Consider the following 19,809-nt stretch of genomic DNA (forward strand, 5'->3'; position numbering starts at 1 on the left):
GGTGAAGTTGAGTGGTGATGAGTTTGCTATTTGGATGAATAAAGCAAGTAAAAAGTGTGTTAGATAAAAATTCATTTCAATTCGCTAATCGGGCTAATATGAATCAGGTGAATCGAGTTCTGCTTTTGGAAACTGGGTTAAGAAGGGGTGCACCGTTCCTGGAGGTACTGCAATACCAGGTCAATGCGTGGAGTGGACAGAGCAAGCTCTTTTTCCATCTCCCTGTTCTAAAAATCCATTTAATATATGGTCCCCAGATAGGGGACGTATCAGATATTAAACTGATAAGAACAGATACTACACTTGATCTTAGCCAAAAGGCCGAGAAGCGATAACCAGAATTGGTTTGGGCCTCGAGTGGCACCCTGGCCTATGCCGGACACATCTTAGGGAGAGAGAGCGAGAGGGAGACAAACCCACGCCTACACAAGACATTTTGTCACCCAAGCCAACCCTTGAAAAGGCTGCTTTGCAGAGCAAAAACAAGAAGAATGGTGCGTTTTGCAGCCGCCGCCCACTGCAATGAATCTGAATAACTCCTCCTTTAGGGCGCAAGCAACTCCCCTCCCCCTTGCAGTCTTTCCAATTCACGATACAAAAAGACGGACAGGACAGGTTGCCTGACTTTCCGTCACTGCCACCCTTTGCCATCCTTACCCGTAGAAAGCCCTTTCATCATCCCCAAACCCTAATCTTTTCCCTTTCCTTCCCAGCCCCCAAACCCTGCCCTCTGTACCTTTCTCACCACCCGCTTCCCTTCTCCTGTCATCCCCCTACCACCCGGGAAAAAAAGAGATTGACCCCTCCTTCCACTAGCCCACCCTCCCACCCAAAGAACAACTTCTTCTGCGCAGCTTGTTTTCTAGGCAGCAGCGCTATTGTGATGTCATCGGGGGGCATTGTGACAAGCCGCCAGTGTTCCGTCTCTTCATGTTGTGCACTGTTCAAACCGAAAATACATCAACAGGCAGGCTACAGAAAAGCTTACTAACAAAGGTTAGAGAGGGGCTTTCTCAGAGGGCTTTTTACAGTTTGTCTATTCCCAATTAGCCGGTTTAGTATACTTAATGAAAGTACTAATTCTTTCATAGGCCGCCCATTCTTAGTATTTGACGTTCAGGTAACAACAGGTAACTTTATTTGGAGTGGAAGCAGAGAGATAACACCAGATGCCAATTGTAGATCCTCTCACACCTGTGGTCACTGCAGCATCTGACTCCACTTTGTCCAAAAGGGATCTATTCCATTCAATTACACATGATCTAGATTAGACTGACAACAAGATACTGCACGGGACATAGCAGAGTTGGTGAAGTTGAGTGGTGATGAGTTTGCTATTTGGATGAATAAAGCAAGTAAAAAGTGTGTTAGATAAAAATTCATTTCAATTCGCTAATCGGGCTAATATGAATCAGGTGAATCGAGTTCTGCTTTTGGAAACTGGGTTAAGAAGGGGTGCACCGTTCCTGGAGGTACTGCAATACCAGGTCAATGCGTGGAGTGGACAGAGCAAGCTCTTTTTCCATCTCCCTGTTCTAAAAATCCATTTAATATATGGTCCCCAGATAGGGGACGTATCAGATATTAAACTGATAAGAACAGATACTACACTTGATCTTAGCCAAAAGGCCGAGAAGCGATAACCAGAATTGGTTTGGGCCTCGAGTGGCACCCTGGCCTATGCCGGACACATCTTAGGGAGAGAGAGCGAGAGGGAGACAAACCCACGCCTACACAAGACATTTTGTCACCCAAGCCAACCCTTGAAAAGGCTGCTTTGCAGAGCAAAAACAAGAAGAATGGTGCGTTTTGCAGCCGCCGCCCACTGCAATGAATCTGAATAACTCCTCCTTTAGGGCGCAAGCAACTCCCCTCCCCCTTGCAGTCTTTCCAATTCACGATACAAAAAGACGGACAGGACAGGTTGCCTGACTTTCCGTCACTGCCACCCTTTGCCATCCTTACCCGTAGAAAGCCCTTTCATCATCCCCAAACCCTAATCTTTTCCCTTTCCTTCCCAGCCCCCAAACCCTGCCCTCTGTACCTTTCTCACCACCCGCTTCCCTTCTCCTGTCATCCCCCTACCACCCGGGAAAAAAAGAGATTGCCCCCTCCTTCCACTAGCCCACCCTCCCACCCAAAGAACAACTTCTTCTGCGCAGCTTGTTTTCTAGGCAGCAGCGCTATTGTGATGTCATCGGGGGGCATTGTGACAAGCCGCCAGTGTTCCGTCTCTTCATGTTGTGCACTGTTCAAACCGAAAATACATCAACAGGCAGGCTACAGAAAAGCTTACTAACAAAGGTTAGAGAGGGGCTTTCTCAGAGGGCTTTTTACAGTTTGTCTATTCCCAATTAGCCGGTTTAGTATACTTAATGAAAGTACTAATTCTTTCATAGGCCGCCCATTCTTAGTATTTGACGTTCAGGTAACAACAGGTAACTTTATTTGGAGTGGAAGCAGAGAGATAACACCAGATGCCAATTGTAGATCCTCTCACACCTGTGGTCACTGCAGCATCTGACTCCACTTTGTCCAAAAGGGATCTATTCCATTCAATTACACATGATCTAGATTAGACTGACAACAAGATACTGCACGGGACATAGCAGAGTTGGTGAAGTTGAGTGGTGATGAGTTTGCTATTTGGATGAATAAAGCAAGTAAAAAGTGTGTTAGATAAAAATTCATTTCAATTCGCTAATCGGGCTAATATGAATCAGGTGAATCGAGTTCTGCTTTTGGAAACTGGGTTAAGAAGGGGTGCACCGTTCCTGGAGGTACTGCAATACCAGGTCAATGCGTGGAGTGGACAGAGCAAGCTCTTTTTCCATCTCCCTGTTCTAAAAATCCATTTAATATATGGTCCCCAGATAGGGGACGTATCAGATATTAAACTGATAAGAACAGATGAGATTTCATCCGCAAATATCAGAAAACGGTCATCGGCCACCACACAAAAGCGCAGTGCCGCAGGTGATCGCCTCCCGAGCCCAGGAACCACCAGCCATAAGGGGACGTAAGCACCAAAAGGCGCAACAATCCCCGAGGCCGGCGGTTGTGCAAGCCCGGGCCCCTCCCAGCCAAGACCAAGGCAAACCCAATGAAGGGACTACACTTGATCTTAGCCAAAAGGCCGAGAAGCGATAACCAGAATTGGTTTGGGCCTCGAGTGGCACCCTGGCCTATGCCGGACACATCTTAGGGAGAGAGAGCGAGAGGGAGACAAACCCACGCCTACACAAGACATTTTGTCACCCAAGCCAACCCTTGAAAAGGCTGCTTTGCAGAGCAAAAACAAGAAGAATGGTGCGTTTTGCAGCCGCCGCCCACTGCAATGAATCTGAATAACTCCTCCTTTAGGGCGCAAGCAACTCCCCTCCCCCTTGCAGTCTTTCCAATTCACGATACAAAAAGACGGACAGGACAGGTTGCCTGACTTTCCGTCACTGCCACCCTTTGCCATCCTTACCCGTAGAAAGCCCTTTCATCATCCCCAAACCCTAATCTTTTCCCTTTCCTTCCCAGCCCCCAAACCCTGCCCTCTGTACCTTTCTCACCACCCGCTTCCCTTCTCCTGTCATCCCCCTACCACCCGGGAAAAAAAGAGATTGCCCCCTCCTTCCACTAGCCCACCCTCCCACCCAAAGAACAACTTCTTCTGCGCAGCTTGTTTTCTAGGCAGCAGCGCTATTGTGATGTCATCGGGGGGCATTGTGACAAGCCGCCAGTGTTCCGTCTCTTCATGTTGTGCACTGTTCAAACCGAAAATACATCAACAGGCAGGCTACAGAAAAGCTTACTAACAAAGGTTAGAGAGGGGCTTTCTCAGAGGGCTTTTTACAGTTTGTCTATTCCCAATTAGCCGGTTTAGTATACTTAATGAAAGTACTAATTCTTTCATAGGCCGCCCATTCTTAGTATTTGACGTTCAGGTAACAACAGGTAACTTTATTTGGAGTGGAAGCAGAGAGATAACACCAGATGCCAATTGTAGATCCTCTCACACCTGTGGTCACTGCAGCATCTGACTCCACTTTGTCCAAAAGGGATCTATTCCATTCAATTACACATGATCTAGATTAGACTGACAACAAGATACTGCACGGGACATAGCAGAGTTGGTGAAGTTGAGTGGTGATGAGTTTGCTATTTGGATGAATAAAGCAAGTAAAAAGTGTGTTAGATAAAAATTCATTTCAATTCGCTAATCGGGCTAATATGAATCAGGTGAATCGAGTTCTGCTTTTGGAAACTGGGTTAAGAAGGGGTGCACCGTTCCTGGAGGTACTGCAATACCAGGTCAATGCGTGGAGTGGACAGAGCAAGCTCTTTTTCCATCTCCCTGTTCTAAAAATCCATTTAATATATGGTCCCCAGATAGGGGACGTATCAGATATTAAACTGATAAGAACAGATACTACACTTGATCTTAGCCAAAAGGCCGAGAAGCGATAACCAGAATTGGTTTGGGCCTCGAGTGGCACCCTGGCCTATGCCGGACACATCTTAGGGAGAGAGAGCGAGAGGGAGACAAACCCACGCCTACACAAGACATTTTGTCACCCAAGCCAACCCTTGAAAAGGCTGCTTTGCAGAGCAAAAACAAGAAGAATGGTGCGTTTTGCAGCCGCCGCCCACTGCAATGAATCTGAATAACTCCTCCTTTAGGGCGCAAGCAACTCCCCTCCCCCTTGCAGTCTTTCCAATTCACGATACAAAAAGACGGACAGGACAGGTTGCCTGACTTTCCGTCACTGCCACCCTTTGCCATCCTTACCCGTAGAAAGCCCTTTCATCATCCCCAAACCCTAATCTTTTCCCTTTCCTTCCCAGCCCCCAAACCCTGCCCTCTGTACCTTTCTCACCACCCGCTTCCCTTCTCCTGTCATCCCCCTACCACCCGGGAAAAAAAGAGATTGCCCCCTCCTTCCACTAGCCCACCCTCCCACCCAAAGAACAACTTCTTCTGCGCAGCTTGTTTTCTAGGCAGCAGCGCTATTGTGATGTCATCGGGGGGCATTGTGACAAGCCGCCAGTGTTCCGTCTCTTCATGTTGTGCACTGTTCAAACCGAAAATACATCAACAGGCAGGCTACAGAAAAGCTTACTAACAAAGGTTAGAGAGGGGCTTTCTCAGAGGGCTTTTTACAGTTTGTCTATTCCCAATTAGCCGGTTTAGTATACTTAATGAAAGTACTAATTCTTTCATAGGCCGCCCATTCTTAGTATTTGACGTTCAGGTAACAACAGGTAACTTTATTTGGAGTGGAAGCAGAGAGATAACACCAGATGCCAATTGTAGATCCTCTCACACCTGTGGTCACTGCAGCATCTGACTCCACTTTGTCCAAAAGGGATCTATTCCATTCAATTACACATGATCTAGATTAGACTGACAACAAGATACTGCACGGGACATAGCAGAGTTGGTGAAGTTGAGTGGTGATGAGTTTGCTATTTGGATGAATAAAGCAAGTAAAAAGTGTGTTAGATAAAAATTCATTTCAATTCGCTAATCGGGCTAATATGAATCAGGTGAATCGAGTTCTGCTTTTGGAAACTGGGTTAAGAAGGGGTGCACCGTTCCTGGAGGTACTGCAATACCAGGTCAATGCGTGGAGTGGACAGAGCAAGCTCTTTTTCCATCTCCCTGTTCTAAAAATCCATTTAATATATGGTCCCCAGATAGGGGACGTATCAGATATTAAACTGATAAGAACAGATACTACACTTGATCTTAGCCAAAAGGCCGAGAAGCGATAACCAGAATTGGTTTGGGCCTCGAGTGGCACCCTGGCCTATGCCGGACACATCTTAGGGAGAGAGAGCGAGAGGGAGACAAACCCACGCCTACACAAGACATTTTGTCACCCAAGCCAACCCTTGAAAAGGCTGCTTTGCAGAGCAAAAACAAGAAGAATGGTGCGTTTTGCAGCCGCCGCCCACTGCAATGAATCTGAATAACTCCTCCTTTAGGGCGCAAGCAACTCCCCTCCCCCTTGCAGTCTTTCCAATTCACGATACAAAAAGACGGACAGGACAGGTTGCCTGACTTTCCGTCACTGCCACCCTTTGCCATCCTTACCCGTAGAAAGCCCTTTCATCATCCCCAAACCCTAATCTTTTCCCTTTCCTTCCCAGCCCCCAAACCCTGCCCTCTGTACCTTTCTCACCACCCGCTTCCCTTCTCCTGTCATCCCCCTACCACCCGGGAAAAAAAGAGATTGCCCCCTCCTTCCACTAGCCCACCCTCCCACCCAAAGAACAACTTCTTCTGCGCAGCTTGTTTTCTAGGCAGCAGCGCTATTGTGATGTCATCGGGGGGCATTGTGACAAGCCGCCAGTGTTCCGTCTCTTCATGTTGTGCACTGTTCAAACCGAAAATACATCAACAGGCAGGCTACAGAAAAGCTTACTAACAAAGGTTAGAGAGGGGCTTTCTCAGAGGGCTTTTTACAGTTTGTCTATTCCCAATTAGCCGGTTTAGTATACTTAATGAAAGTACTAATTCTTTCATAGGCCGCCCATTCTTAGTATTTGACGTTCAGGTAACAACAGGTAACTTTATTTGGAGTGGAAGCAGAGAGATAACACCAGATGCCAATTGTAGATCCTCTCACACCTGTGGTCACTGCAGCATCTGACTCCACTTTGTCCAAAAGGGATCTATTCCATTCAATTACACATGATCTAGATTAGACTGACAACAAGATACTGCACGGGACATAGCAGAGTTGGTGAAGTTGAGTGGTGATGAGTTTGCTATTTGGATGAATAAAGCAAGTAAAAAGTGTGTTAGGTAAAAATTCATTTCAATTCGCTAATCGGGCTAATATGAATCAGGTGAATCGAGTTCTGCTTTTGGAAACTGGGTTAAGAAGGGGTGCACCGTTCCTGGAGGTACTGCAATACCAGGTCAATGCGTGGAGTGGACAGAGCAAGCTCTTTTTCCATCTCCCTGTTCTAAAAATCCATTTAATATATGGTCCCCAGATAGGGGACGTATCAGATATTAAACTGATAAGAACAGATACTACACTTGATCTTAGCCAAAAGGCCGAGAAGCGATAACCAGAATTGGTTTGGGCCTCGAGTGGCACCCTGGCCTATGCCGGACACATCTTAGGGAGAGAGAGCGAGAGGGAGACAAACCCACGCCTACACAAGACATTTTGTCACCCAAGCCAACCCTTGAAAAGGCTGCTTTGCAGAGCAAAAACAAGAAGAATGGTGCGTTTTGCAGCCGCCGCCCACTGCAATGAAGCTGAATAACTCCTCCTTTAGGGCGCAAGCAACTCCCCTCCCCCTTGCAGTCTTTCCAATTCACGATACAAAAAGACGGACAGGACAGGTTGCCTGACTTTCCGTCACTGCCACCCTTTGCCATCCTTACCCGTAGAAAGCCCTTTCATCATCCCCAAACCCTAATCTTTTCCCTTTCCTTCCCAGCCCCCAAACCCTGCCCTCTGTACCTTTCTCACCACCCGCTTCCCTTCTCCTGTCATCCCCCTACCACCCGGGAAAAAAAGAGATTGCCCCCTCCTTCCACTAGCCCACCCTCCCACCCAAAGAACAACTTCTTCTGCGCAGCTTGTTTTCTAGGCAGCAGCGCTATTGTGATGTCATCGGGGGGCATTGTGACAAGCCGCCAGTGTTCCGTCTCTTCATGTTGTGCACTGTTCAAACCGAAAATACATCAACAGGCAGGCTACAGAAAAGCTTACTAACAAAGGTTAGAGAGGGGCTTTCTCAGAGGGCTTTTTACAGTTTGTCTATTCCCAATTAGCCGGTTTAGTATACTTAATGAAAGTACTAATTCTTTCATAGGCCGCCCATTCTTAGTATTTGACGTTCAGGTAACAACAGGTAACTTTATTTGGAGTGGAAGCAGAGAGATAACACCAGATGCCAATTGTAGATCCTCTCACACCTGTGGTCACTGCAGCATCTGACTCCACTTTGTCCAAAAGGGATCTATTCCATTCAATTACACATGATCTAGATTAGACTGACAACAAGATACTGCACGGGACATAGCAGAGTTGGTGAAGTTGAGTGGTGATGAGTTTGCTATTTGGATGAATAAAGCAAGTAAAAAGTGTGTTAGATAAAAATTCATTTCAATTCGCTAATCGGGCTAATATGAATCAGGTGAATCGAGTTCTGCTTTTGGAAACTGGGTTAAGAAGGGGTGCACCGTTCCTGGAGGTACTGCAATACCAGGTCAATGCGTGGAGTGGACAGAGCAAGCTCTTTTTCCATCTCCCTGTTCTAAAAATCCATTTAATATATGGTCCCCAGATAGGGGACGTATCAGATATTAAACTGATAAGAACAGATACTACACTTGATCTTAGCCAAAAGGCCGAGAAGCGATAACCAGAATTGGTTTGGGCCTCGAGTGGCACCCTGGCCTATGCCGGACACATCTTAGGGAGAGAGAGCGAGAGGGAGACAAACCCACGCCTACACAAGACATTTTGTCACCCAAGCCAACCCTTGAAAAGGCTGCTTTGCAGAGCAAAAACAAGAAGAATGGTGCGTTTTGCAGCCGCCGCCCACTGCAATGAATCTGAATAACTCCTCCTTTAGGGCGCAAGCAACTCCCCTCCCCCTTGCAGTCTTTCCAATTCACGATACAAAAAGACGGACAGGACAGGTTGCCTGACTTTCCGTCACTGCCACCCTTTGCCATCCTTACCCGTAGAAAGCCCTTTCATCATCCCCAAACCCTAATCTTTTCCCTTTCCTTCCCAGCCCCCAAACCCTGCCCTCTGTACCTTTCTCACCACCCGCTTCCCTTCTCCTGTCATCCCCCTACCACCCGGGAAAAAAAGAGATTGCCCCCTCCTTCCACTAGCCCACCCTCCCACCCAAAGAACAACTTCTTCTGCGCAGCTTGTTTTCTAGGCAGCAGCGCTATTGTGATGTCATCGGGGGGCATTGTGACAAGCCGCCAGTGTTCCGTCTCTTCATGTTGTGCACTGTTCAAACCGAAAATACATCAACAGGCAGGCTACAGAAAAGCTTACTAACAAAGGTTAGAGAGGGGCTTTCTCAGAGGGCTTTTTACAGTTTGTCTATTCCCAATTAGCCGGTTTAGTATACTTAATGAAAGTACTAATTCTTTCATAGGCCGCCCATTCTTAGTATTTGACGTTCAGGTAACAACAGGTAACTTTATTTGGAGTGGAAGCAGAGAGATAACACCAGATGCCAATTGTAGATCCTCTCACACCTGTGGTCACTGCAGCATCTGACTCCACTTTGTCCAAAAGGGATCTATTCCATTCAATTACACATGATCTAGATTAGACTGACAACAAGATACTGCACGGGACATAGCAGAGTTGGTGAAGTTGAGTGGTGATGAGTTTGCTATTTGGATGAATAAAGCAAGTAAAAAGTGTGTTAGATAAAAATTCATTTCAATTCGCTAATCGGGCTAATATGAATCAGGTGAATCGAGTTCTGCTTTTGGAAACTGGGTTAAGAAGGGGTGCACCGTTCCTGGAGGTACTGCAATACCAGGTCAATGCGTGGAGTGGACAGAGCAAGCTCTTTTTCCATCTCCCTGTTCTAAAAATCCATTTAATATATGGTCCCCAGATAGGGGACGTATCAGATATTAAACTGATAAGAACAGATACTACACTTGATCTTAGCCAAAAGGCCGAGAAGCGATAACCAGAATTGGTTTGGGCCTCGAGTGGCACCCTGGCCTATGCCGGACACATCTTAGGGAGAGAGAGCGAGAGGGAGACAAACCCACGCCTACACAAGACATTTTGTCACCCAAGCCAACCCTTGAAAAGGCTGCTTTGCAGAGCAAAAACAAGAAGAATGGTGCGTTTTGCAGCCGCCGCCCACTGCAATGAATCTGAATAACTCCTCCTTTAGGGCGCAAGCAACTCCCCTCCCCCTTGCAGTCTTTCCAATTCACGATACAAAAAGACGGACAGGACAGGTTGCCTGACTTTCCGTCACTGCCACCCTTTGCCATCCTTACCCGTAGAAAGCCCTTTCATCATCCCCAAACCCTAATCTTTTCCCTTTCCTTCCCAGCCCCCAAACCCTGCCCTCTGTACCTTTCTCACCACCCGCTTCCCTTCTCCTGTCATCCCCCTACCACCCGGGAAAAAAAGAGATTGCCCCCTCCTTCCACTAGCCCACCCTCCCACCCAAAGAACAACTTCTTCTGCGCAGCTTGTTTTCTAGGCAGCAGCGCTATTGTGATGTCATCGGGGGGCATTGTGACAAGCCGCCAGTGTTCCGTCTCTTCATGTTGTGCACTGTTCAAACCGAAAATACATCAACAGGCAGGCTACAGAAAAGCTTACTAACAAAGGTTAGAGAGGGGCTTTCTCAGAGGGCTTTTTACAGTTTGTCTATTCCCAATTAGCCGGTTTAGTATACTTAATGAAAGTACTAATTCTTTCATAGGCCGCCCATTCTTAGTATTTGACGTTCAGGTAACAACAGGTAACTTTATTTGGAGTGGAAGCAGAGAGATAACACCAGATGCCAATTGTAGATCCTCTCACACCTGTGGTCACTGCAGCATCTGACTCCACTTTGTCCAAAAGGGATCTATTCCATTCAATTACACATGATCTAGATTAGACTGACAACAAGATACTGCACGGGACATAGGAGAGTTGGTGAAGTTGAGTGGTGATGAGTTTGCTATTTGGATGAATAAAGCAAGTAAAAAGTGTGTTAGATAAAAATTCATTTCAATTCGCTAATCGGGCTAATATGAATCAGGTGAATCGAGTTCTGCTTTTGGAAACTGGGTTAAGAAGGGGTGCACCGTTCCTGGAGGTACTGCAATACCAGGTCAATGCGTGGAGTGGACAGAGCAAGCTCTTTTTCCATCTCCCTGTTCTAAAAATCCATTTAATATATGGTCCCCAGATAGGGGACGTATCAGATATTAAACTGATAAGAACAGATACTACACTTGATCTTAGCCAAAAGGCCGAGAAGCGATAACCAGAATTGGTTTGGGCCTCGAGTGGCACCCTGGCCTATGCCGGACACATCTTAGGGAGAGAGAGCGAGAGGGAGACAAACCCACGCCTACACAAGACATTTTGTCACCCAAGCCAACCCTTGAAAAGGCTGCTTTGCAGAGCAAAAACAAGAAGAATGGTGCGTTTTGCAGCCGCCGCCCACTGCAATGAATCTGAATAACTCCTCCTTTAGGGCGCAAGCAACTCCCCTCCCCCTTGCAGTCTTTCCAATTCACGATACAAAAAGACGGACAGGACAGGTTGCCTGACTTTCCGTCACTGCCACCCTTTGCCATCCTTACCCGTAGAAAGCCCTTTCATCATCCCCAAACCCTAATCTTTTCCCTTTCCTTCCCAGCCCCCAAACCCTGCCCTCTGTACCTTTCTCACCACCCGCTTCCCTTCTCCTGTCATCCCCCTACCACCCGGGAAAAAAAGAGATTGCCCCCTCCTTCCACTAGCCCACCCTCCCACCCAAAGAACAACTTCTTCTGCGCAGCTTGTTTTCTAGGCAGCAGCGCTATTGTGATGTCATCGGGGGGCATTGTGACAAGCCGCCAGTGTTCCGTCTCTTCATGTTGTGCACTGTTCAAACCGAAAATACATCAACAGGCAGGCTACAGAAAAGCTTACTAACAAAGGTTAGAGAGGGGCTTTCTCAGAGGGCTTTTTACAGTTTGTCTATTCCCAATTAGCCGGTTTAGTATACTTAATGAAAGTACTAATTCTTTCATAGGCCGCCCATTCTTAGTATTTGACGTTCAGGTAACAACAGGTAACTTTATTTGGAGTGGAAGCAGAGAGATAACACCAGATGCCAATTGTAGATCCTCTCACACCTGTGGTCACTGCAGCATCTGACTCCACTTTGTCCAAAAGGGATCTATTCCATTCAATTACACATGATCTAGATTAGACTGACAACAAGATACTGCACGGGACATAGCAGAGTTGGTGAAGTTGAGTGGTGATGAGTTTGCTATTTGGATGAATAAAGCAAGTAAAAAGTGTGTTAGATAAAAATTCATTTCAATTCGCTAATCGGGCTAATATGAATCAGGTGAATCGAGTTCTGCTTTTGGAAACTGGGTTAAGAAGGGGTGCACCGTTCCTGGAGGTACTGCAATACCAGGTCAATGCGTGGAGTGGACAGAGCAAGCTCTTTTTCCATCTCCCTGTTCTAAAAATCCATTTAATATATGGTCCCCAGATAGGGGACGTATCAGATATTAAACTGATAAGAACAGATACTACACTTGATCTTAGCCAAAAGGCCGAGAAGCGATAACCAGAATTGGTTTGGGCCTCGAGTGGCACCCTGGCCTATGCCGGACACATCTTAGGGAGAGAGAGCGAGAGGGAGACAAACCCACGCCTACACAAGACATTTTGTCACCCAAGCCAACCCTTGAAAAGGCTGCTTTGCAGAGCAAAAACAAGAAGAATGGTGCGTTTTGCAGCCGCCGCCCACTGCAATGAATCTGAATAACTCCTCCTTTAGGGCGCAAGCAACTCCCCTCCCCCTTGCAGTCTTTCCAATTCACGATACAAAAAGACGGACAGGACAGGTTGCCTGACTTTCCGTCACTGCCACCCTTTGCCATCCTTACCCGTAGAAAGCCCTTTCATCATCCCCAAACCCTAATCTTTTCCCTTTCCTTCCCAGCCCCCAAACCCTGCCCTCTGTACCTTTCTCACCACCCGCTTCCCTTCTCCTGTCATCCCCCTACCACCCGGGAAAAAAAGAGATTGCCCCCTCCTTCCACTAGCCCACCCTCCCACCCAAAGAACAACTTCTTCTGCGCAGCTTGTTTTCTAGGCAGCAGCGCTATTGTGATGTCATCGGGGGGCATTGTGACAAGCCGCCAGTGTTCCGTCTCTTCATGTTGTGCACTGTTCAAACCGAAAATACATCAACAGGCAGGCTACAGAAAAGCTTACTAACAAAGGTTAGAGAGGGGCTTTCTCAGAGGGCTTTTTACAGTTTGTCTATTCCCAATTAGCCGGTTTAGTATACTTAATGAAAGTACTAATTCTTTCATAGGCCGCCCATTCTTAGTATTTGACGTTCAGGTAACAACAGGTAACTTTATTTGGAGTGGAAGCAGAGAGATAACACCAGATGCCAATTGTAGATCCTCTCACACCTGTGGTCACTGCAGCATCTGACTCCACTTTGTCCAAAAGGGATCTATTCCATTCAATTACACATGATCTAGATTAGACTGACAACAAGATACTGCACGGGACATAGCAGAGTTGGTGAAGTTGAGTGGTGATGAGTTTGCTATTTGGATGAATAAAGCAAGTAAAAAGTGTGTTAGATAAAAATTCATTTCAATTCGCTAATCGGGCTAATATGAATCAGGTGAATCGAGTTCTGCTTTTGGAAACTGGGTTAAGAAGGGGTGCACCGTTCCTGGAGGTACTGCAATACCAGGTCAATGCGTGGAGTGGACAGAGCAAGCTCTTTTTCCATCTCCCTGTTCTAAAAATCCATTTAATATATGGTCCCCAGATAGGGGACGTATCAGATATTAAACTGATAAGAACAGATACTACACTTGATCTTAGCCAAAAGGCCGAGAAGCGATAACCAGAATTGGTTTGGGCCTCGAGTGGCACCCTGGCCTATGCCGGACACATCTTAGGGAGAGAGAGCGAGAGGGAGACAAACCCACGCCTACACAAGACATTTTGTCACCCAAGCCAACCCTTGAAAAGGCTGCTTTGCAGAGCAAAAACAAGAAGAATGGTGCGTTTTGCAGCCGCCGCCCACTGCAATGAATCTGAATAACTCCTCCTTTAGGGCGCAAGCAACTCCCCTCCCCCTTGCAGTCTTTCCAATTCACGATACAAAAAGACGGACAGGACAGGTTGCCTGACTTTCCGTCACTGCCACCCTTTGCCATCCTTACCCGTAGAAAGCCCTTTCATCATCCCCAAACCCTAATCTTTTCCCTTTCCTTCCCAGCCCCCAAACCCTGCCCTCTGTACCTTTCTCACCACCCGCTTCCCTTCTCCTGTCATCCCCCTACCACCCGGGAAAAAAAGAGATTGCCCCCTCCTTCCACTAGCCCACCCTCCCACCCAAAGAACAACTTCTTCTGCGCAGCTTGTTTTCTAGGCAGCAGCGCTATTGTGATGTCATCGGGGGGCATTGTGACAAGCCGCCAGTGTTCCGTCTCTTCATGTTGTGCACTGTTCAAACCGAAAATACATCAACAGGCAGGCTACAGAAAAGCTTACTAACAAAGGTTAGAGAGGGGCTTTCTCAGAGGGCTTTTTACAGTTTGTCTATTCCCAATTAGCCGGTTTAGTATACTTAATGAAAGTACTAATTCTTTCATAGGCCGCCCATTCTTAGTATTTGACGTTCAGGTAACAACAGGTAACTTTATTTGGAGTGGAAGCAGAGAGATAACACCAGATGCCAATTGTAGATCCTCTCACACCTGTGGTCACTGCAGCATCTGACTCCACTTTGTCCAAAAGGGATCTATTCCATTCAATTACACATGATCTAGATTAGACTGACAACAAGATACTGCACGGGACATAGCAGAGTTGGTGAAGTTGAGTGGTGATGAGTTTGCTATTTGGATGAATAAAGCAAGTAAAAAGTGTGTTAGATAAAAATTCATTTCAATTCGCTAATCGGGCTAATATGAATCAGGTGAATCGAGTTCTGCTTTTGGAAACTGGGTTAAGAAGGGGTGCACCGTTCCTGGAGGTACTGCAATACCAGGTCAATGCGTGGAGTGGACAGAGCAAGCTCTTTTTCCATCTCCCTGTTCTAAAAATCCATTTAATATATGGTCCCCAGATAGGGGACGTATCAGATATTAAACTGATAAGAACAGATACTACACTTGATCTTAGCCAAAAGGCCGAGAAGCGATAACCAGAATTGGTTTGGGCCTCGAGTGGCACCCTGGCCTATGCCGGACACATCTTAGGGAGAGAGAGCGAGAGGGAGACAAACCCACGCCTACACAAGACATTTTGTCACCCAAGCCAACCCTTGAAAAGGCTGCTTTGCAGAGCAAAAACAAGAAGAATGGTGCGTTTTGCAGCCGCCGCCCACTGCAATGAATCTGAATAACTCCTCCTTTAGGGCGCAAGCAACTCCCCTCCCCCTTGCAGTCTTTCCAATTCACGATACAAAAAGACGGACAGGACAGGTTGCCTGACTTTCCGTCACTGCCACCCTTTGCCATCCTTACCCGTAGAAAGCCCTTTCATCATCCCCAAACCCTAATCTTTTCCCTTTCCTTCCCAGCCCCCAAACCCTGCCCTCTGTACCTTTCTCACCACCCGCTTCCCTTCTCCTGTCATCCCCCTACCACCCGGGAAAAAAAGAGATTGCCCCCTCCTTCCACTAGCCCACCCTCCCACCCAAAGAACAACTTCTTCTGCGCAGCTTGTTTTCTAGGCAGCAGCGCTATTGTGATGTCATCGGGGGGCATTGTGACAAGCCGCCAGTGTTCCGTCTCTTCATGTTGTGCACTGTTCAAACCGAAAATACATCAACAGGCAGGCTACAGAAAAGCTTACTAACAAAGGTTAGAGAGGGGCTTTCTCAGAGGGCTTTTTACAGTTTGTCTATTCCCAATTAGCCGGTTTAGTATACTTAATGAAAGTACTAATTCTTTCATAGGCCGCCCATTCTTAGTATTTGACGTTCAGGTAACAACAGGTAACTTTATTTGGAGTGGAAGCAGAGAGATAACACCAGATGCCAATTGTAGATCCTCTCACACCTGTGGTCACTGCAGCATCTGACTCCACTTTGTCCAAAAGGGATCTATTCCATTCAATTACACATGATCTAGATTAGACTGACAACAAGATACTGCACGGGACATAGCAGAGTTGGTGAAGTTGAGTGGTGATGAGTTTGCTATTTGGATGAATAAAGCAAGTAAAAAGTGTGTTAGATAAAAATTCATTTCAATTCGCTAATCGGGCTAATATGAATCAGGTGAATCGAGTTCTGCTTTTGGAAACTGGGTTAAGAAGGGGTGCACCGTTCCTGGAGGTACTGCAATACCAGGTCAATGCGTGGAGTGGACAGAGCAAGCTCTTTTTCCATCTCCCTGTTCTAAAAATCCATTTAATATATGGTCCCCAGATAGGGGACGTATCAGATATTAAACTGATAAGAACAGATACTACACTTGATCTTAGCCAAAAGGCCGAGAAGCGATAACCAGAATTGGTTTGGGCCTCGAGTGGCACCCTGGCCTATGCCGGACACATCTTAGGGAGAGAGAGCGAGAGGGAGACAAACCCACGCCTACACAAGACATTTTGTCACCCAAGCCAACCCTTGAAAAGGCTGCTTTGCAGAGCAAAAACAAGAAGAATGGTGCGTTTTGCAGCCGCCGCCCACTGCAATGAATCTGAATAACTCCTCCTTTAGGGCGCAAGCAACTCCCCTCCCCCTTGCAGTCTTTCCAATTCACGATACAAAAAGACGGACAGGACAGGTTGCCTGACTTTCCGTCACTGCCACCCTTTGCCATCCTTACCCGTAGAAAGCCCTTTCATCATCCCCAAACCCTAATCTTTTCCCTTTCCTTCCCAGCCCCCAAACCCTGCCCTCTGTACCTTTCTCACCACCCGCTTCCCTTCTCCTGTCATCCCCCTACCACCCGGGAAAAAAAGAGATTGCCCCCTCCTTCCACTAGCCCACCCTCCCACCCAAAGAACAACTTCTTCTGCGCAGCTTGTTTTCTAGGCAGCAGCGCTATTGTGATGTCATCGGGGGGCATTGTGACAAGCCGCCAGTGTTCCGTCTCTTCATGTTGTGCACTGTTCAAACCGAAAATACATCAACAGGCAGGCTACAGAAAAGCTTACTAACAAAGGTTAGAGAGGGGCTTTCTCAGAGGGCTTTTTACAGTTTGTCTATTCCCAATTAGCCGGTTTAGTATACTTAATGAAAGTACTAATTCTTTCATAGGCCGCCCATTCTTAGTATTTGACGTTCAGGTAACAACAGGTAACTTTATTTGGAGTGGAAGCAGAGAGATAACACCAGATGCCAATTGTAGATCCTCTCACACCTGTGGTCACTGCAGCATCTGACTCCACTTTGTCCAAAAGGGATCTATTCCATTCAATTACACATGATCTAGATTAGACTGACAACAAAATACTGCACGGGACATAGCAGAGTTGGTGAAGTTGAGTGGTGATGAGTTTGCTATTTGGATGAATAAAGCAAGTAAAAAGTGTGTTAGATAAAAATTCATTTCAATTCGCTAATCGGGCTAATATGAATCAGGTGAATCGAGTTCTGCTTTTGGAAACTGGGTTAAGAAGGGGTGCACCGTTCCTGGAGGTACTGCAATACCAGGTCAATGCGTGGAGTGGACAGAGCAAGCTCTTTTTCCATCTCCCTGTTCTAAAAATCCATTTAATATATGGTCCCCAGATAGGGGACGTATCAGATATTAAACTGATAAGAACAGATACTACACTTGATCTTAGCCAAAAGGCCGAGAAGCGATAACCAGAATTGGTTTGGGCCTCGAGTGGCACCCTGGCCTATGCCGGACACATCTTAGGGAGAGAGAGCGAGAGGGAGACAAACCCACGCCTACACAAGACATTTTGTCACCCAAGCCAACCCTTGAAAAGGCTGCTTTGCAGAGCAAAAACAAGAAGAATGGTGCGTTTTGCAGCCGCCGCCCACTGCAATGAATCTGAATAACTCCTCCTTTAGGGCGCAAGCAACTCCCCTCCCCCTTGCAGTCTTTCCAATTCACGATACAAAAAGACGGACAGGACAGGTTGCCTGACTTTCCGTCACTGCCACCCTTTGCCATCCTTACCCGTAGAAAGCCCTTTCATCATCCCCAAACCCTAATCTTTTCCCTTTCCTTCCCAGCCCCCAAACCCTGCCCTCTGTACCTTTCTCACCACCCGCTTCCCTTCTCCTGTCATCCCCCTACCACCCGGGAAAAAAAGAGATTGCCCCCTCCTTCCACTAGCCCACCCTCCCACCCAAAGAACAACTTCTTCTGCGCAGCTTGTTTTCTAGGCAGCAGCGCTATTGTGATGTCATCGGGGGGCATTGTGACAAGCCGCCAGTGTTCCGTCTCTTCATGTTGTGCACTGTTCAAACCGAAAATACATCAACAGGCAGGCTACAGAAAAGCTTACTAACAAAGGTTAGAGAGGGGCTTTCTCAGAGGGCTTTTTACAGTTTGTCTATTCCCAATTAGCCGGTTTAGTATACTTAATGAAAGTACTAATTCTTTCATAGGCCGCCCATTCTTAGTATTTGACGTTCAGGTAACAACAGGTAACTTTATTTGGAGTGGAAGCAGAGAGATAACACCAGATGCCAATTGTAGATCCTCTCACACCTGTGGTCACTGCAGCATCTGACTCCACTTTGTCCAAAAGGGATCTATTCCATTCAATTACACATGATCTAGATTAGACTGACAACAAGATACTGCACGGGACATAGCAGAGTTGGTGAAGTTGAGTGGTGATGAGTTTGCTATTTGGATGAATAAAGCAAGTAAAAAGTGTGTTAGATAAAAATTCATTTCAATTCGCTAATCGGGCTAATATGAATCAGGTGAATCGAGTTCTGCTTTTGGAAACTGGGTTAAGAAGGGGTGCACCGTTCCTGGAGGTACTGCAATACCAGGTCAATGCGTGGAGTGGACAGAGCAAGCTCTTTTTCCATCTCCCTGTTCTAAAAATCCATTTAATATATGGTCCCCAGATAGGGGACGTATCAGATATTAAACTGATAAGAACAGATACTACACTTGATCTTAGCCAAAAGGCCGAGAAGCGATAACCAGAATTGGTTTGGGCCTCGAGTGGCACCCTGGCCTATGCCGGACACATCTTAGGGAGAGAGAGCGAGAGGGAGACAAACCCACGCCTACACAAGACATTTTGTCACCCAAGCCAACCCTTGAAAAGGCTGCTTTGCAGAGCAAAAACAAGAAGAATGGTGCGTTTTGCAGCCGCCGCCCACTGCAATGAATCTGAATAACTCCTCCTTTAGGGCGCAAGCAACTCCCCTCCCCCTTGCAGTCTTTCCAATTCACGATACAAAAAGACGGACAGGACAGGTTGCCTGACTTTCCGTCACTGCCACCCTTTGCCATCCTTACCCGTAGAAAGCCCTTTCATCATCCCCAAACCCTAATCTTTTCCCTTTCCTTCCCAGCCCCCAAACCCTGCCCTCTGTACCTTTCTCACCACCCGCTTCCCTTCTCCTGTCATCCCCCTACCACCCGGGAAAAAAAGAGATTGCCCCCTCCTTCCACTAGCCCACCCTCCCACCCAAAGAACAACTTCTTCTGCGCAGCTTGTTTTCTAGGCAGCAGCGCTATTGTGATGTCATCGGGGGGCATTGTGACAAGCCGCCAGTGTTCCGTCTCTTCATGTTGTGCACTGTTCAAACCGAAAATACATCAACAGGCAGGCTACAGAAAAGCTTACTAACAAAGGTTAGAGAGGGGCTTTCTCAGAGGGCTTTTTACAGTTTGTCTATTCCCAATTAGCCGGTTTAGTATACTTAATGAAAGTACTAATTCTTTCATAGGCCGCCCATTCTTAGTATTTGACGTTCAGGTAACATCAGGTAACTTTATTTGGAGTGGAAGCAGAGAGATAACACCAGATGCCAATTGTAGATCCTCTCACACCTGTGGTCACTGCAGCATCTGACTCCACTTTGTCCAAAAGGGATCTATTCCATTCAATTACACATGATCTAGATTAGACTGACAACAAGATACTGCACGGGACA

General features: G+C 46.8%; 15 non-coding genes across 15 annotated transcripts; all 15 read right to left on the bottom strand.

Moving 5' to 3' along the window:
• Positions 1 to 142: 142 nt before the first annotated feature.
• LOC142288001 (U2 spliceosomal RNA) lies at positions 143 to 333 on the bottom strand. Its single transcript, XR_012748870.1, has one exon. It is a non-coding gene; the product is annotated as a U2 spliceosomal RNA (small nuclear RNA).
• A 1,117-nt stretch (positions 334 to 1,450) lies between these two features.
• Positions 1,451 to 1,641, bottom strand: LOC142288002 (U2 spliceosomal RNA). The gene has a single exon (XR_012748871.1). It is a non-coding gene; the product is annotated as a U2 spliceosomal RNA (small nuclear RNA).
• Positions 1,642 to 2,758: 1,117 nt separating this feature from the next.
• LOC142287993 (U2 spliceosomal RNA) lies at positions 2,759 to 2,943 on the bottom strand. The gene has a single exon (XR_012748864.1). It is a non-coding gene; the product is annotated as a U2 spliceosomal RNA (small nuclear RNA).
• A 1,322-nt stretch (positions 2,944 to 4,265) lies between these two features.
• LOC142288003 (U2 spliceosomal RNA) lies at positions 4,266 to 4,456 on the bottom strand. Its single transcript, XR_012748872.1, has one exon. It is a non-coding gene; the product is annotated as a U2 spliceosomal RNA (small nuclear RNA).
• Positions 4,457 to 5,573: 1,117 nt separating this feature from the next.
• LOC142288005 (U2 spliceosomal RNA) lies at positions 5,574 to 5,764 on the bottom strand. Its single transcript, XR_012748874.1, has one exon. It is a non-coding gene; the product is annotated as a U2 spliceosomal RNA (small nuclear RNA).
• A 1,117-nt stretch (positions 5,765 to 6,881) lies between these two features.
• LOC142288006 (U2 spliceosomal RNA) lies at positions 6,882 to 7,072 on the bottom strand. The gene has a single exon (XR_012748875.1). It is a non-coding gene; the product is annotated as a U2 spliceosomal RNA (small nuclear RNA).
• Positions 7,073 to 8,189: 1,117 nt separating this feature from the next.
• On the bottom strand, positions 8,190 to 8,380 carry LOC142288007 (U2 spliceosomal RNA). The gene has a single exon (XR_012748876.1). It is a non-coding gene; the product is annotated as a U2 spliceosomal RNA (small nuclear RNA).
• A 1,117-nt stretch (positions 8,381 to 9,497) lies between these two features.
• On the bottom strand, positions 9,498 to 9,688 carry LOC142288008 (U2 spliceosomal RNA). Its single transcript, XR_012748877.1, has one exon. It is a non-coding gene; the product is annotated as a U2 spliceosomal RNA (small nuclear RNA).
• A 1,117-nt stretch (positions 9,689 to 10,805) lies between these two features.
• LOC142288009 (U2 spliceosomal RNA) lies at positions 10,806 to 10,996 on the bottom strand. The gene has a single exon (XR_012748878.1). It is a non-coding gene; the product is annotated as a U2 spliceosomal RNA (small nuclear RNA).
• Positions 10,997 to 12,113: 1,117 nt separating this feature from the next.
• LOC142288010 (U2 spliceosomal RNA) lies at positions 12,114 to 12,304 on the bottom strand. Its single transcript, XR_012748879.1, has one exon. It is a non-coding gene; the product is annotated as a U2 spliceosomal RNA (small nuclear RNA).
• A 1,117-nt stretch (positions 12,305 to 13,421) lies between these two features.
• LOC142288011 (U2 spliceosomal RNA) lies at positions 13,422 to 13,612 on the bottom strand. The gene has a single exon (XR_012748880.1). It is a non-coding gene; the product is annotated as a U2 spliceosomal RNA (small nuclear RNA).
• Positions 13,613 to 14,729: 1,117 nt separating this feature from the next.
• Positions 14,730 to 14,920, bottom strand: LOC142288012 (U2 spliceosomal RNA). The gene has a single exon (XR_012748881.1). It is a non-coding gene; the product is annotated as a U2 spliceosomal RNA (small nuclear RNA).
• A 1,117-nt stretch (positions 14,921 to 16,037) lies between these two features.
• On the bottom strand, positions 16,038 to 16,228 carry LOC142288013 (U2 spliceosomal RNA). Its single transcript, XR_012748882.1, has one exon. It is a non-coding gene; the product is annotated as a U2 spliceosomal RNA (small nuclear RNA).
• Positions 16,229 to 17,345: 1,117 nt separating this feature from the next.
• Positions 17,346 to 17,536, bottom strand: LOC142288014 (U2 spliceosomal RNA). Its single transcript, XR_012748883.1, has one exon. It is a non-coding gene; the product is annotated as a U2 spliceosomal RNA (small nuclear RNA).
• A 1,117-nt stretch (positions 17,537 to 18,653) lies between these two features.
• On the bottom strand, positions 18,654 to 18,844 carry LOC142288016 (U2 spliceosomal RNA). Its single transcript, XR_012748885.1, has one exon. It is a non-coding gene; the product is annotated as a U2 spliceosomal RNA (small nuclear RNA).
• Positions 18,845 to 19,809: the final 965 nt, after the last annotated feature.

This window comes from Anomaloglossus baeobatrachus, unplaced genomic scaffold (assembly GCF_048569485.1).
Source record: "Anomaloglossus baeobatrachus isolate aAnoBae1 unplaced genomic scaffold, aAnoBae1.hap1 Scaffold_771, whole genome shotgun sequence".
In the NCBI taxonomy this organism is placed as follows: Eukaryota; Metazoa; Chordata; class Amphibia; order Anura; family Aromobatidae; genus Anomaloglossus; species Anomaloglossus baeobatrachus.